Below are 18,125 nucleotides of genomic sequence, written 5' to 3'. Positions count from 1 at the left end.
ATTATGGCTTTGGGATACCAAATCCTTTCCTATATTTCTTGAGATGAAATAGTTGGAGACACAAAGAAAACAAAGAAACAAACAAAAATACATAAACATGACCTGGTTATATGAAAAAGTTATAGATACAATACATATAAAATGTATTTAAAATCATCAGTGCTGTTGGTGTACTTAGATTGTTATACCCCAAATACCACAAAGTGGGTCATTTATGAACACAAATTTATTTCTTATAGTGCCAGATTAAATGATCAACAGATAATTTATATTGTACTGAGTCTTTCCTCATATCATGTCTTCATACTTTCCTGTTGCAGAAGGGAGAGGGAGATCTTCAGACCCTGATTGTAAGGTAAAATTACATCTTAAAGTAATGTAAACATCCCAGCCATAGTACACACACTGATTTTTAGCATACTCAAAGGGTTTGTTATATTTCTTGGTAGCAGATGTTAAGACACTGGAAGCCACTTTGTTAGCAGATAACACGTCTCAAGTTGGTATTGGCAAAATGTTCATCTATTGCTAGAACAAAGTGCCTGATATGAATATTGAAAGAAGAAAGATTCTTTTGACTCAGAATTTCAGTGCTTCACTGCATGGTCAGCTCTCCTGCTTTGATATCTTTGGTGATCAAGTCATCATGGCAGGAAACACGTGACAGGGTTAAGCTGCTTCCCTCATTACAACCAGAGTCCAAATGACTCTATATCCTTTGATATCTATCTATATCTATATGATTTCATATCTTTCCCTGGATTACATATCATTTTTAAATTAGTATTTTTATTATTTTAAGTTTTTTAACTTTATATATATTTTCATCATATTTGGTTTCTCCCACCAAATCCTTCAAAATTCACTTCCCCTTCCCACATACCAAAATTTAAGTTCTTGCTCAAAAGACAAAAACTCAATAAAATAACAAAACCAGGAAATGAAATAAACCCCAAAAAGAAAACAAAGGAAAACAAAGCAAAACTGGCATCCACCTCTTAAAGGTGTAGCCAACTGCCAAATTTTTGTGTGTGTCATTGTCTATCTAGGTTATATCATGTCACCTTTAATATTATTTTTACTTCGTTCCTTTGACGTTTCCTAAACCCTTTGAGATAAACAGTCATTTGGATTCTATTTCTAGGCTTCCTTTCAGAGCATATTTGAAGGACATTGCCTCATATACATTCCAGGACTATTTATAAAATTCCTGTGAGCCTGTGGTTCTCCACAACCTTTCTTCTCTTCTTGTTTCTAAGACTTGAGAAGCTGAACTTTGGTTAGGACCTCTGGATTCTACTGACTGCTCTTCTCCACTGTGTTTAACTAGTAGACAACACTGAAAGCAGAGGTGAAACAGTGCAGTAGAGGTCAAGGTGTTTACCCTTGCTTCCTTACTGCTTCTATTGATGGGGTTGGGGCTCCACTCATTTTCTATAGGATCAGGAGCCCTGCTACCAGCCCTCCAGTACTTCAGCTTCCTAACTTCTTTTTGAGTGAAAGATATCATATAACCTCCCTTTCCCATGGTTGGTAACTTCCAAGTCTCCCAAACCCATCAATCATTTCCTAATTTTCTGCCCATATTTCCTACAGAAAAGCAAAATATTGCTACATGAGTCTATTTGAATAAAATTCTAGTTTCCTCTAGAACAGGAATAATACAACTATTTGCTAAGCACATTTTTTTTAGCCCATGTCCAAAAAACTGTGCAGAAAACACCAAGAAAAACTAGCCTTTGTAAGACTGTATTTTAACATGGAAACCAACAACCAAAGTACAGAGGCAGATATCATGGTGCTAGGATCACAAGGTAACACTTAAATGTAGCCTTGTTAATGATGCCACTAAGTGTGTAAGGACTGAGGCAGGACTATGACAAGGCAATTAGGTTTCTTTGCTTTTTCATTAAAATGAGGTCTTTCTGTTTCCTAGGCAGATCTTGAGCTCCAAATCCTTCAGTATCAGTCCTCTATTGCCAAAGCTGCAGTCACTGTAGTGACTATTATGCCTCCACTGTAATGTAGCAATCTGAAAAAAAGAGTCATAACATTTGAATAAAAATATTGGAATTAGATATTACTGTGTTAAAGGAAATATCCCAGATTTAGAATGATCAGCAGTGCATGTTTTTCCCTTTTATGAAGTGTATAGATGTCTCTGTCTCTCTGTCTCTCTGAATCTCTGTCTCTCTGTCTCTCTCTGTCTCTGTCTCTGTCTCTCTCTCTCTCTTTCTCTCTCATATACACACACATACACACACACATACACAGAAGGAGAGAGAGAGGGAGAGAAAGAGAGAGAGAGAAATGCATGTGCACATGAGCACACTTGGGGTAGGATAGGTTAAATGTAGGTACTAGGAAGGAAGTCATCAGAAGACTGAAAAAGAAAGGTCTTAATGGGAAACAAGAATGAAAAGATGTGACTTGAAAATCAAAACCTGGTTACAGAGTAAAGGAAAGTGACTAGTGCGTGAGGGGAGAGTACTTGAGAAGCTGGTGTGGAGAACTAATAAAATCCACATACATTTAAGAATTTCATAATGAGCCACGTATGGTGGTTCATGACTCCAATCCCAGCTCTTTGAAATCAGAGGCAGCAAGATTGCTATGAGTTCAAGACCAGCCTCATCTACATAGTGAGTTTTAGACCATCTAGGCCTACATATATGTCTCAAAAATGAATAGGTAAGCAAGCAAGCAAGTAAACAGGTAAGTAAGCAAGCAGGCAAGTACATAAAACCTCTAGGGGACGAGAGTTGGCACAGCATGCTCTTCAGAGGACCCTGATTAGATTCTCAGCACCTACATAATAGCTATATCAAAACATTCAATGCGAGTTTATATAGGCTATGGCTTTTAGGGTGCTTTTAAAAACAAGTTTGCATTCTATACTTATTCACATAGTTAAGAAAATATCACTGGAAAAGAGAAATATAAGGTAAAGCATATGAGCTGATGGGTATTTTATGTGGACTATGCTTTTAAGACAAGGACAGTAAAGAAAAATACTGTGGAAATGAAGTTACTCTTGATTTCTTAGAGAAAAAGGTAACAATGGAACAAAGATGCACCACATTAAAACACACAAGTTCCAAGAAAGATCTGAGTTCCCTAGAAAGAAAGATGTAGAATATGTACATTTATGTCTCTGTGGAGAGATTTTCACCTGAGCAGCCTGTGGGAGCATGTTTTTTTTTTCACATGGCATAAGAGGAACAACGTATGGCATGTTCGCAGTGCAGTATGGGCTTGGGAAGGCAGGTTGGGATGCAAGATATAAAACCATTTGGCATCTAAAAATTATTAAGGAAAACAATTTATTGATTTTTAAGGCCAGTTCTTCAAGGAGCTTGCAAAATGGTACGTCAGTTCCTGGAAAAGGAATAGCAATAGGTGTGAGATGTGGGAATTGAGATATGGATAACAACATTGCAAAGCCTCATAGAAATTATTTAATTCAGACCTAGGGTTTCTACCCCGCCTTTGACCATTTAGTTACCAGATAAATGATACACACAACCTTTATATTTACAATAAGCCTTAAACATCATAAGAGCTAAACAAATATCTAAGCTCTGTTTTGTTAGAATCTAAATTTTTATAGCTATCCTCAAGTTATTAGGCAGGGTAGAAACCCAAGGTTGAGATTAAAAGTTTCTACAATGAAGTCTGATGGCACATGTCTATAATCCTGGCGTTTAAAAGGCAAATAAAAGAGAGTTGTTACACAACTCTGGTCTACACAGTGAGATCCTATTCCCCTAAAAAACAACTCAACAATCATCATTATCAACAAAACCCGTGAGATGTCATTTTAAAACTAAACTTCTATTTCATACATTCAATCCTACTACTTTCCACAGCATTTTTCCATTCCCTCCCCCATACTGGCATGGAGACAAATGCCAGGTACACTCCTGAATGATGGTCTTAGGGGGACGTAAGATGAACAAGGTCAAAAAGACTTAACAGAAGTCCTGGAAACTCAAACTCACTAGTTCTGCCTGGCTTTCCTCCGCCATCTGCTAGGCTCTAAGGCAGACATGTTCCACATAGCTTGGCTGAGTTGGAAGGGGTTACTGTTTCACTGTTGTTAAAAGGGAGGCTTAGTAGCCAGGACATGATGATTAGTTCAGACACAGCTTCCAGGAAAGCAAAGCAGGTAGAAAATAAAGTTCAGAGCAGGAGCCAGGTCCTAACTCTCCCTCATGCTGCAGACGGGAGTAGTTGTCACAGATTTTTTTTTTTTTTTTTTACTTCGGAGGTTTAGTCTACCCAAATTATAGAGTTCTGGATAAAGTGAACACTGGCAGGACATTTAACATGAGCAGTGTCCTTTAGCCTATCATCTAAACAAACACAGATAATATTTTATCACTTCTGAATGATCCAGTTGGTTCTTTCCCAGTCAATAAAACAACACCATGATTACCATTTTTGTTCTGCTACTTTACTAAACCTTGATCTTGCCTTTCTTGATTGCCATTGACTAGAATCATATACTATCTATTCTCTTTTGATGTTGTCTATCATACTGAAAGGAATAATAAGCCAGTCATATTGGCCCTCTCTTTCACAGATGAGGAAACTAACATGGAGAGGAAATTTCATGAGTCGCATGGTTAACAATAAAACTAGGGGTCAGAGTCCATTCTTTGCATTTCCCCCACCCTGTTTGACCTAGTCCTTTTTCTGTCTGTCTGTTTCTGATTTTATTTTGTCCCCAGTTACCCTCTTAGTTGTTTATCATGTGACAAAGTGACATTCCACAATGAAAATGAGTAAAACCGCAAATTTAAAAAAAACTAAAAAAGTAAGTTCAAAAATACTTGAAAACCCCCAGTAATGCCATTCTTAATTGCCATGGCTTTGATCATGGCAAAACTGACACAACAGTGGCAAGGTGGACTGTCTTCCTCACTACACTTCTGAGCTAGCAACACATACTTTATTCAAATTCTACTTCTTAAATTGACTAAACTACTAATTGAGAAAATACTTTTAAAAATTATGGGTTTTCCCCATAGCTTTCACTGTTCATATACTGAAGATAATTAAGTATAACTATTTCCTACTGTTAAAAAGACAATATATCACCACAGATAGATAACAACTGTCACATCTGAATTTTAGCAGTCTCTGATGACTTTCAGAGTTATTACTCTGAATATATCTTTCTTCTATTTATTTAATTTTTTTTCATTTTCTCTAGAAGTCCAATTTATTGCTTGCTTGTTTTTGTTTTCCAGTGAAAGTTCTTGTTTTGTAAGCTAGCCTGGTCTCTAATTCTCTGTGCCCCTATCTCACCCTTTGAGTAATGAAATTACAAGCATGTATCAAGATCCCAGGATAGGTCTGATTTTTTCTAATGTATGCAAAGTGTTCATTGACTTTCGCTACCAGAAAGGAAATATGAGGAACAGCTGCCCAGGCAACTATAGTGAGCATGGGGGAGGGAGCACATGAAAGGGACTGAAATGAAAGCAATGTGTTCCAAGATGTTTCTGGGCTTGGATCTGTAACACTTTCTATGTGAGATGATACTATACATTCCTTGATGAGTGAATGGTAGCTTCAGGGGAAGGATTTTTAATTCAAATACAATTTCCCTCATGTCAGACTATTTCTCACTGTAATCCATTAATTAAAGTTTAATTATTTTATTCTGACCTCTACCTCTCAACTTTGCTTTCCAGTTTAAAAATTCTCATTTTATCCTAATCACCTTCTTAGTGAGTTTTTAGTCATTACAGGACCATAATCTCCTAAATAGCATGATAGAAATACTGACACTACTGCTCCATTCAACAGCAATTACTGTTTAGTCTTTGCTATTCAGAATAGCAACTTCTCTTTGCGATTTTTCTGAGAAAATAATTCTTGACCAATTATTCATTTAGCATGATGTTTGTTTGCTTCTGATTTTGATGTCTCAGAAGTCAGAGACATGTAAAACCAATAAATCCACAGGTCTAAAGGTGGCAGTTTCAGACAAGTCCTGTCTATTGCAGCCACTAACAGGATTATCTTTAGACTTAGAAACAGGGTTGGAATGTCCTGAGGAAAGCTGCTATGTAATTAATTGAACTTGTTGAATTTTCTGCCTTCTCTAAATTGCCTTGCAGCTAGGATTCCACAGAGATGCTCCAGGAAAGTGAGACGACACAAAACTCATCTTGCATTTTTAGGAAACAAACATTGCCTGTGAGATGTTCCTGGCCCTTTTTTGGTTAACACCAAATGTCAAATTTGATATAAGATTTACTTGCTTTTACTTCAATCTTTTACTCATTTATTCTGAAAAGCAGCTTTGAGAAGGCAAAATTCCAAGCATTGGAGAGACAAAATTAAAAAAATAAGTTTTGATTTTGTTGTCTTGAAGCACATTATAAGAGGGACACTGATCTAGATATCAAATAATGATGCATGATGGGAAGTTCTCACAGGATTGTAAAATGAGAAGAAATTCCATGGCTGTGTTTGGCTGAGTGACAAGGAGATGAGGTTGAATGAATGAATGAGGTTGGTGTATCTGAGAAACAAGAGTATGTTTACCACTGCGCCTTAATGATGAAGAAGAAACTAAGACAAATGGGAAAGAAGACAACAGCTGCTCTCAAAGCCAATGTGTCATTCATTCTATCAGCAGTGAGAATGTGGAGGAGGGATTTGAAAGAAGAGCAGTAGAGGAAAGATAATAAAAACAGATGCGATACTTAAAGCTACAAATATCACTGCCAGCAATAGATCAATTTGCAGGAGGCAAGTGGTTACTGTGGGAATTGGTGAAGTACTGGGTGTGGGTCAGAAATGTCACCCTTGGGGTGAACAATATACAAGGCACTCCATGGTGGCTTGATTAAGAGAATTCCCAACTTCTCAGTTAACAGATATCCTCTTGTCTACAACATCACTTCTTGAAAATGCTCTATGGAGGCTTTGTTTTCTTATGTTCTTTATAACTTATAAAACGAAGGCTCATCTTTTGTCCATCCAGAATCTACTATATGCAATGTTCTGGCAAAAACATCCAAAACCCCAAGCCAAGGATTGTTTAGAAATACATGGGTGATGGAATATTGGGTGTGCATACAATACTATTGTTCTGGCTTCTCAGGAGGCAGAAGCGGGAGGAACTCTGTGGGCCAAGAGGTATGAGACCAGCTTGAGCAACATGAGAAGACCCTGCTTCTAGAGAAGATTTTAGTGCCACTAATTATAGAATAAAACTCCAGTTTGTCAATCTAGTGACATTCAATTATTCATCAAGATTTTTTAGAAGAATGTCAAGTAGGTCACAGTGGGATTGTGGGTATATGGTGACATCCAATGACTCGGTCACATCACTTTTCTCCACTTACATATATTCTATTTATTCATGTGTGTGTGTGTGTGTGTGTGTATGAATATGTATAATGTATATGTATGTGTATATATATGTACATTATATTGTATAGTGTTTAGCTTTGGCATCAATGAACAGACAAAAAGAAAAGAGAACTTATCTTTAATCATATTCTTGGTGTGTTTTTAAATCCATTGTCATATACTACTTAATCAGATATTATTAATAATAAAAACATTTTTAATTCATGAAATATACACACAAGAGATTTGTTGTTGTTGTTGTTGTTGTTGTTTATCTGTGTTTTTGGTACCTTAGTAGGTAAAAATGTCAGTTTCTTTTCTGATTGCTTGTTCAGGGGTACAAGGGATTTGAGTTCTTTTAGCGGTATAAATGCAGATGATTTGAGCCCATAGGAGTACTTTGTGGAGTTTCATGTCTCTGCACAGTAACTTTGGATTGTCGTCTCCTGAGGATGGGTTTGAAATGGCTATGGGTTTTACTGTTTCACCATCGTGTGTGAGTTCGAATTGTTCTACATCCTTGGTAAACCTTGCTGTTTTCATATTTAAATCTGATCTTTACAACTTCAATTAGGTTCTGTTATTAAATGTATTTATTTTCATTTGATGTATATTGTATTTGATCACATTTGTATCTGGTACCTGTGGGGGCCAGAAGAAAGTACTAGATCCATTGGAATTTAGAGTTTCAGGCAGTCAAGAGATGCCCCCATATGGGTGCTTGGAACTATTTCTTGGACCTCAGCAAGAACATCAAGAATACTTAGCCACTGAGTGTTCCTGCTGCCTCTATTTCTAGTGACTTTTGACACTAAGAATTTCTTCATTTGGTCAGGTGGTGCTAATGGTGGCCTTCGTTTAGACTGTTTAGAGTGATAGCTTGTTTTATCCTCATCCTCCCATGTACCCACAAGTGCTCTACAAACAGAGCTATAGCCGTCATATGACCTCTTACCAAGTTTGCATTACAGTCAATTGCCATTTCTAACATGATTTTCTCCTCCTTTTTATATCTGAATGGTCAAACACTTTGTTAAGATTCAGATGAAAAAACTTTAGATATATGTGCTGAAAATGTTTTCTTCTACTCTTTTATTTTTTTTTTTGAACAGATTTTGTCCTATGCCTTTCCTGATTTAAAGCCACTGAGATTTTGGGATTTAATTGATAGCATATATACAGATTAAATTATAACATCTTTCAGTACCCGAAATGCATCTGTTTTTACATTTAGAAATCAACTTTAATGTAACTTTATATTATGTATAAACTCTCAAAAGTCCACCTCCAGTAGAAAGACAGGGCATCAGTGAGGGTTGGGGTTCACATCCCACAGTCAAAAACTCTGACCCATAATTGTTCCTTTCTGAAAGAACTGCAGGAAAAAAAATTTAGAGAAGAGCCTAAGGAAAAGAAGATCCAGTGACAGATCCAAAGTGGGACCCAGCTCAAGGAAAGGGCCTGAGACCTGACACTATTACTGAGGCTATGGAATGCTCACAGAAAGGGGCCTATCATGATTGCCCCCTGATAGACCCAATAAACATCTCAAAGAGTCAGATGCAGATATTTTATACCCAACCAATGGATAGAAGCTGGTGACCCCTGTGTTTTAATTACGGACAAGCTGAAAGAAGCCGAGGAGGAGAGCAACCCTGTAAGAAGACCAGCAGTCTCAATTAACCTGGACCCCCAGATCTCTCAGACACTGGACCACCAACTAGGAAGCATACACCAGCTGTTATGAGGTCCCCAACATATATACAGTAGAGCACTGCTGGGTCTGGATTTAGTCAGAGAAGATGCACCAAACTCTCAAGAGACTGGAAGCCCCAGGGAGTGCAGAGGTCTGGTGAGGGCTGAGGTGAGGAGGTGAAGGGATGGGGAGATCTTTGTGGAGATAGGGGTTAGGGGGAGGTATGGGATATGGAACAGGCCTTAGGTCTTCCCCTTATCTACATGGGTATGTTAGCTATGATAAGAACACGAGGGTATTATCTTTCCTTTTTCTTTGAATTTTTTAAAGTCTGTGTGGAATTCTGCTTATTTGTTTTAATTATTTTCTCATGTGGTCTCTATGTTCATTTGTTTTGTAATTTATTTAAACTTGGAAAGATGAGTTGACTTTTTTTTTTGTAGAAAATGAAAGAATCTTACTTCTCTTTTCTGAAATTTATTTTTTGGCCTCCTTTCTTAGATTCTAGTTTCACAATCTCTGGGCCTCTTGCTGCTACCCCCAAACCAGTATCTCTTTACCATTACAGCACATTCCTTCTCTTACTCTATGTAAGTCACAGGTGTCTTGCTACAGTATCTAGCCAATGGCCAAGCTATTTTGACAGTGTCTTTTAGATCCTTTCTGTTTACAAATTTTGCAATTTGTTCTTTTGTAGTTTTTATTTAGCATAGTGTTTGTGTTTTACTTAAATCTTTGAGCCTCATACAATGAATATCTATCCTATAATTCGGTTCACATTCTCACTTGTTATTTATTTTTATTCATTCTAAGCTGTATTTTTCTAATTCTAGACATATTTATTTTGTATAGGATCCTGAAACTTGAGTAATACAATACTGGTAATCTGTGCCTTGCTGCTTTTCCTCAAAGAGTGTTGAGTTCTGCTTCATTAGCATTTTATTTACTTGTGTGTAAGTTTTGGAAATTTTAGACTTTAATTTCTACAAATGAGGTGAAGTCTCATTGATTACTCTTTCATCAGTTTATTATTCCCTTTAAAGGATTGCTTTTCTAGATGCCTGAAATGTAGAAAACTCTAAGAAATGGCATTTCTGTGAGTTATGTTGTGAGTTGTTAGGGTTGCTGATTCATATTCTACACCCATTAGTTAACCTCTCAGTGGCTTTGGAACATATTGCTGAATAATTCAATTTGTATGCAACCAAAAGGTTCAGAATTTAGCCCAGAAAAGTTGTATCACTGACTCTATGTACATTTCTCTGTTTGAATGCTCTGCATCACAAGTTCAACTATCCCAGTGTGCCACAGCCTGATAACTCAGTTTAAACTCTTACTGTACTCTGTCCTGTAAAATCTTTATGATGTGAGTACCACTGTTTAGTGTACTACCACAGAGTGAATTCTATCATGACAAGGTCACTACCATTTTATAAATTCAGCCATAAAGGGAGTACTGCCATTCTATGACTATTACTTGGTAGGGATGTTGTCTTATTCCAATTACCACTGTGGTGTGAACTACAGAGTAAATTCTACAAAGGTGAGAATATCGCTCTAGCATATAAACACTGTGGGAATCAGTATGTTCAGACAGTTTGTAGACATGCTCCTTCTATGTCTTTATCTCCAGGATCAGTGTCCTATATTTTGCTCTGTTCAACATTGTACAATAATTATTGATTCTACTTTCTCTAGCACCCTTTCTTGAGACAATCATTCTTTCCTCCATTGATTTACCAAGGTATATTTGACAAAATTGCCTGTGTCTCTGAGGAGGTTTGGGGCCCACTGAGGTGTTCTATTCACCCACTCTTCTAGCTTTTCCCAGGTCTCCCACAGCTTTGCTAGAGTTTTCTGTTAAGCTTTTATCAATTAGTCCTCTCAATTTATTTTTCTCTTTCCCCAGATCTTTGCTTTGGTTGTTCTAGACTGCTGTACCTGTATAATATAGATAGCTCACTTCACAACTATCTAAGAAAAAACCTACAGACATATAAATTTGGATTATTTGTGTTTATATGTCAATTTAAGGAGACTTGAAATCCTAACAAATTTTAGTCTTAAAAGCTCTATGGACAAAGTATAGCCATGTATCTCTGAATTTTCTCTTGGTAATTTGTTATAGTTTTCACGATATAGATTTTTCCATATTTATAATTTTATAGCAAAGTATTTACTTTCATGTTGTGGGAAATAATGCTTATAAAAGTATATATATATATATATATATATATATATATATGTATGTATATGTGTGTGTGTGTGTATGTGTGTGTGTGTGTTTCATTTGTATTTATTTTCATGTTGTTTATATATAAAGTACAGTTAAATTTGTGTGGTAACAAACAGGCATTTTGCTAAATTCATTTATTATTATTACAGGCATTTATTTTAAGGATCACTTCATGTTTTTGACAAAGATCCTCATATCTTTTTAAGCTAAAAATTTATTTTTTATTCTTTTAAAAATCTGTATAACACGACAGAGGATTCTTAAAGCTCTATGATAAAAACATACAATAACTCACTTTAAAATGTGTAAGCTCTTCAAGCAGACATTTAACAAAGAGTAAGTGCAAAACCAGTGAATATCATTAGCCACCAGGTGTATAAAAACTAAAATCACAACTTGATAAAATTTTATACTATATAAAACTGCAAAATGAAAAAAAACTAAAACTACAAAGAAAGTTACATTCCTCATGTTTCACTTTTAGAACTCTGAAGTGGTACAATCATTTCACTTTTTTTCTTACTGTTTTTTCTTACTGTTCAGCACACAAATACCACTCCTACTTATTTGACCAAGAGACAGTAAGAATTTCTACAACAAAAGATGAGTATTAATGTCCATAGATTTAGCCATAATATCACACACACACACACACACACACACACGCAGAGAGAGAGAGAGAGAGAGAGAGAGAGAGAGAGAGAGAGAGGTAGAGAGAGAGAGAGAGAGAGAGAGAGACCTAGAGAGACAGAGACAGAGAGACAGAGAGAAAACAGACAAACAACAAATACTCATTTACTATTGGATAAACAAATTTAGCATAGTCTTACAATGGAATATTCCTTCACAGTAAAAATTTACAAAAGATGACTATCTGTAACATTGTTTTATGTAAACAAAATCAGACATAAATGTATTAGATCATGTGTTATTTAATCATAGGAAATTCTAGAGATGTATGGCTTACTTATATTTATATATTTCTTCTATGTCTTGTGCTGTAATAGAGACTATTTGTGTGCCTTTAGTTTTTGAATATGCTTGTCTCAGGGAGTGGCATTATTTGGAGGAGTGGCCTTGTTGGAGGAATTATGTCACTGTGGTCATGGGCTTTAAGACCCTCCTTTTATCCACTTGGGAGTATTCTCCTATCAGGCCTCAGATGACTATGTAAACCACTCAGCTCCTCCTGCACCATGCCTGCCTGGATGCTGCCATGCTCCCACCTTGTAGATAATGTACTGAACCACGGAACTTGTAACCCAGCTCTAATTAAATGTTTTCCTTATGAGTTGCCCTGTTCATGGTTACTGTTCACAGCATTAAAACCCTAACTAAGACAGTAACCCATGTCACAGACTTTTCCTCATTATTTTATTGTACAAATCTTACAGCTTCAAGACTTCTATTTTTGAAGATTTATTATAATTTTAGTTTTTGGTTTGTCTAGTCTGTGTTGGTGAATGTTTTTTAGCTATCTTATTGAGTTTTTATATCTACAACCCTTTCAATCTTTATTCTACCTCAAGCCCTTCCAAATCTCCAACACTAGGTAGAAGAGAAAAAAAAGTTAGAGGGGAAAGGGTGCATAGAACTCTTTAGACTACACCATGTTGATTAGGGGTATTGGGTTACTTGGGGAAATTCCAATCTTTCTTGTCAGACATCTCCAACTTCGTTTTCTCATCTCTTTGCTCATATCCACTTGACAATCTGCAACAACAACAGCAGTAGGAACAGCAGGAGAAGCAACAGCCTTCGTAGGCCCTCTTGGAGCTCTTGTATTTACACCTTCTCTAGAGTGTCCAGAATTAAACTGCCTGCAGTTGGCAAAAATCATGCCCTGCTAGAGCATGAGATAATCATAATTAATGGTTATGAACTAACTGAAGCAGCCCCATATCCCACACTGATGATTAAAATAAAAACATATTCACCGAACATAACTGGGCTTTTAAAAGAAACCAAAATTCTCACTACATGTTGTATGCAGGTATGTGTATTTGAGTACAGAAGAGGGCATCAGACCTCCTGGAACTGGGCTTGCACATGGTTTTGAGTATCCCAATAAGGATGCTAAAAAACAAAACCAGGCCTTCTACAATATTAGTAGATGCCCATACTGCTGATAGCCATCTCTCTAGTTTTAGCTTCAAGTCTTAAGCTTATACTTCTAATCTTTCTGGGTGGATTTTGATTACAATATAAAGCAAGGCTTAAATTCCATTACTTTCTACATGGTTACAGCATCTCTTTAGCATTATTTGTAATGAACTAGCTTTTTCTTGTTACATTTGACCCTTTCGTAACTGCTGAGCATCAGTTAACTCATTGAGTATGGGTTGATGGGGGTTTATTTTGTTCTACTAGGTTGTGTACATGTTTTTAGGTCAGTGTGATATTATGTAAAGTACTTTAGATTTGTAATCTAATTTGAAACCAAGAAATGGGAGACCATTAACGTTTTTGTTCTTAGGATTATTTGACTTTTAAGGTCCCTAAAAGGTTACATAATTCTTAGAATTTTAAAAAATTTCTATAGAATGTCATTGATATAACTGATAATGAATTTCTTTGAATATGCATATAGTCTTGGGTATTTTAAGACATTTTAAAACTGTTAAATTTTCAACTAATCAGCCTAACTTGCCTTCCCATTTGTTTATGTCTTTAATTTCTTTCCTCAGTGTATTAAACATTTCTAGTAGGTTTATGTATTAATAGAAATAGTGATATGTAGTTTTCTTTTATAATTTTTTTAAGTCTATCTTTGGATGAAAACTAATATTACTATATTTGCTTTGAGTTTTTTATTTTACTGTCAAGAGTTCACCAATGAATCTTGTGAACCTGGGCTTTCTCAGCTAGGATATGTTCTTACTAATGCAAATTCCAATATATATTGTATTTTCTCATGATTCAAACTTCAAGGGTTTTCTACTTCTATAAATTCAACAGCATTTGACTATTTACTTTACTGATGTGATTTGCATCATGTTCCCATCAGGATTCTTCAGCATCAGCTGTGTGTGAACGCTTTTACCCCCAATTTGGTTTTTCGTTTTCCCCCCAACATAAGAGTTTTAAATTTTCTATTGCTTTTGTTCTTATTGTTTTATTTGTTTCTATTCTAATCTTTATTATTGCCTACTCACTGCTCTAGAAATTTAGTTACTTATTCAAAATAATTAAAGTCAGAATCTCAATACTATTCTCCTTTTTTTTTTTTACTAGAGTGCTATTCTTTAGGTAAAATGGAAAAATAATTGAAATGTCTATGAATGGGTGAAATGAAAAGACAGTAAAGCACATGTGTACAAAGTGATATTATTCATCTTTTTCAGAAAGTGAAAACATCATGCATAGGCATTGAGGAAATTATATTAATTGAAATAAATTAGTAGCATCAGCAACTGGATGATTCCACTTATAGAATTTATTTAAAACTGTTGAGCTTACAAATAGGGTGGTGGTTAACAATAGCTTAGAAAGACAGAAATGAAGAATAGCTACTCCTTGGAGATGAAGGTCAAACTTGCAAGATGAGAAGCTTGGAAGACCCATTACTTATCAGAAAATCCAAAGTCAGTCTTGTACCACACACTGAGGGAAGAAATAAGTTACATAATTATTCCACAAACATTACATAAATAAAATAATTATATACATAAAAATAAAAATCATTATGTAATCAATTCCCTATCATTCTAGTCATCATTAATAATAGCTTAGGAAGCTCCTAATTACTGTGAAAGAACTAATTTCATTAAAATACTTTTAATTTTTGCGTTCCACAGATTAGATATATAGCCTTTTGCTTAATATTTTTGATTAACAGTTATTTATTTTTATTTTTAGAATTACAACAGAAAGTTATAAGATTCCTTCCTGCCATATGCTCAAGTCTTGAAGCAAAGGTCTCACCACAGGTTTAAGTATTTAAAAGTTTTATTGCATAAAATTACTCATTTTAGTACATGTGTGTACATATATACATATATGCATGTATGCACACATGAATGCTATGCTGCCTATTTGGAGGTCAGGTAACAACCTTCAGAAGTTGATTCTCTCCACACATGATGTGGGTCAAGAAGATTGAACTCAGGTCATCAGACATGAGACAAGTACCTCTGCCTGCTTAGTAGTCTCTTCAGTTCAGTCCTGTTTTGAAGACAGCTTAGATGCTTTTGAACAAAAATGTATTTGTTCAGGTTCCTTTGGAAATGAGTTATTAAAATATAAATTATTCTTCATTTCTTCTAGTGAAAACAGCAAAAGATTTCCAGAGGTAGACTTTGGTAGAGTAATTGGGATTAGGATTTAGAAATAGCTTCAACACTAACAGAGCTGAGGCTAGAGGCAGCTCCAGAGAGATTATGAGTTCTTGCTTTTGTGTTCACTTAGCTGATGTATGATCTTTGTTAAGCCATGAACACATTTGCACATCAAGGACAGTATCACCAATTTACCTCCTGGGCTTGCAGCTTTTCTGACGGCTGTGACTTACAGTATGAAATCCTCTTATATCTCTGGGCTAGATGACTTCTGCCCTGTTCACAGTTGCACTATTCAGCCACCACTGAGAAGCTCCTTCTTCTTTCTCAGTATGCAAATACAGAATATGCATTGGGGAAGGTAATGTCAAATGGTTGGGCTCAGTATGAAGTCTCCATCACTTTCCATGCCTTGATATCTCCCCTCCTCTGCAGGGACATTCTGCTGCTTGTGTTCTTCTGGTCACATGCCATCATTTTACCAATAGACCCTTTGTTTCTCTTATGCCTATGAGGAACTGCACACCATAACCAGGGCAAACCATAATGCAACATATCATAAAATATTATTGTGGGCTTAATAACTTAAAATTTGGTAATTTTCCAACTATAGCAGTTTGGTGGAGATTGCTTTTTAAACCTGTAATATCTATCCAAATATTAAGGAACTTTTGAAAAGTTAAGGATGAAATAATGAAGACCTATGAATAACACTAATTAGTGCTGAACTTCTTGAGAAATCCGAATCTAGGAATTGCCTACAGAGTACTTTCCCATCCAAGTTCCTCCTCTCGGGTCCTGTTCTTGGTTTCTCCATAGTGCGATTGTACTAGGAAGTCTCTTGTCTCTCTGTGGTAAAAACTGTCAGTCAATAACATTTTATCCTTCTACCAATGACCCAAATGGCTGCAGGAGACATGTTCCACTGTGCGTGATCAGCAGGCGCTCGACCCTGAGAAACTTCACTCCAGCTCTCTTTCAAAGGTCAAAGAATACTGACTCTTAGAAGAGCCATTATAGGTAAAGATCACAGAGCCAACAATCAAGTCGGCCAGGCTTTCTACTGGACCCCAAGAGGGCACATGAGCCCGATGCTATGCAAGCATCCTTTCAGGTGGGTATTTATACACCAGAAACATGTGTTACACTGTAGGGGAAAAATCCCTTTCTGGGAGGAATGTAATGTGGAAACATTTTGTGTGTTAAGTGGAAACTGACATGGCTTATTTGGTTTATCTTTCTAAGATTTAATATGAAGCAGATTTATTTGGTGAGGAAAATAAATAAGTTCCAAAGTCAGATTTCTTAGTTGCAAAGGTATTTATTGAGGAAAAACTAGGAGGAAAAGAGTAATGAGGGGAGAAGGAAGGGAAGTAAGGAGAAGAAGAGGAGGGAAAAAGTATTGAGTCATGCATGGTGGTACGTGCCTCTATAATTCCAGGCCTGCGGAGACAGAAGCAGATATATCTCAGTGAGTTTGAGACCAACCTAGTGAATATAGCAAGTTCTAGGACATCTAAGCTACATAGGGAGACTCAGCCTGAAAGAAATAACCCACCAGAAGGGAAGGAGGAAAAAGAGAGGGGAGAGAAAATAAGAGATGAAAAAGATAATACCCTGGCACTCAGTGGGCTCATGGGATTGTGTGCTTGGTGCTGTTTTGCCCAAGTTCATGCAACAACCAAAATTAAAATCCCTACTATATGCCATTACATTAGAAGCCATATTTGGGAGAGACAGCAACATGGGGTGGGAGTGGCAGCCACCACAGGTTCGGGAGTAAAAGTCCATTGAAATTTCCGACTGTTGTAAGAGCTGGAAGAAGGCCAGAAAGGAGTCCGTGACAACACAGTGAGCTGTGGTCTGGAGAACGACAAGGATATGACACTTACAAGATGGACAGGCATGATAATTGGGCCTTCTTGAACAATTTATGAAAACCGAGTATACAGCCTTAAAACAGAACTTTGGACTAAGTACCCAGAAGCACCCCAGTCTGTAAGATTTGTAACCAGAGTCAATATGAGCGGCGTGAGCAGTTCCTGTGAGTGATGGATCCCAGAGACACAGGAGTGCTGGCAAAGTTCACGGCATCAAAGTCGTCCTACAGGAACTGCGGCACCTGATGATGTCAAAACAGAACATGAAGCTGCCACAGCCACCAGAAGGACAGTGTTACGTCGATTAGTCACCATGGCCCTGCTTCTCCTCCCCATTCAACCCAAGTCTTCATTTTCCACAGTAGTGAATTTTCTAGATATCCGTAGACCTCAAAGTACTGGAGAGGAAGCCCCACTCAGACATCATCCTGAGACACTATTCTGATACTAACTTCTTGTCTATTTGAAATACTTGAGTTTTGTAACATCATCTGTCGAGTGTAACCGCTGTCTGCCTGGTTGAACTTCTGGGATCAAGAAGATGTGCTGCAATCAGTTTCTTTTGGAAGCAGTGGGCACGGCTAACGCAACTGTGAACAGACATGTCACATAATCACCTGCTGCTGGCACTTAGCCTGGGTTTGCCTTTACCTGCCCTGCCC

At 36.7% G+C, this 18,125-nt stretch overlaps 1 pseudogene; it reads left to right on the top strand.

Moving 5' to 3' along the window:
• The first annotated feature begins 17,218 nt into the window (after window positions 1-17,218).
• LOC114614919 lies at window positions 17,219-17,771 on the top strand (annotated as a pseudogene).
• Window positions 17,772-18,125: the final 354 nt, after the last annotated feature.

This window comes from Grammomys surdaster, unplaced genomic scaffold, assembly GCF_004785775.1.
Source record: "Grammomys surdaster isolate TR1022 unplaced genomic scaffold, NIH_TR_1.0 126546, whole genome shotgun sequence".
Taxonomy (NCBI): domain Eukaryota; kingdom Metazoa; phylum Chordata; class Mammalia; order Rodentia; family Muridae; genus Grammomys; species Grammomys surdaster.
Note: the sequence above shows the minus strand (reverse complement) of the source record. Positions and strands in the feature narration are given on the sequence as shown.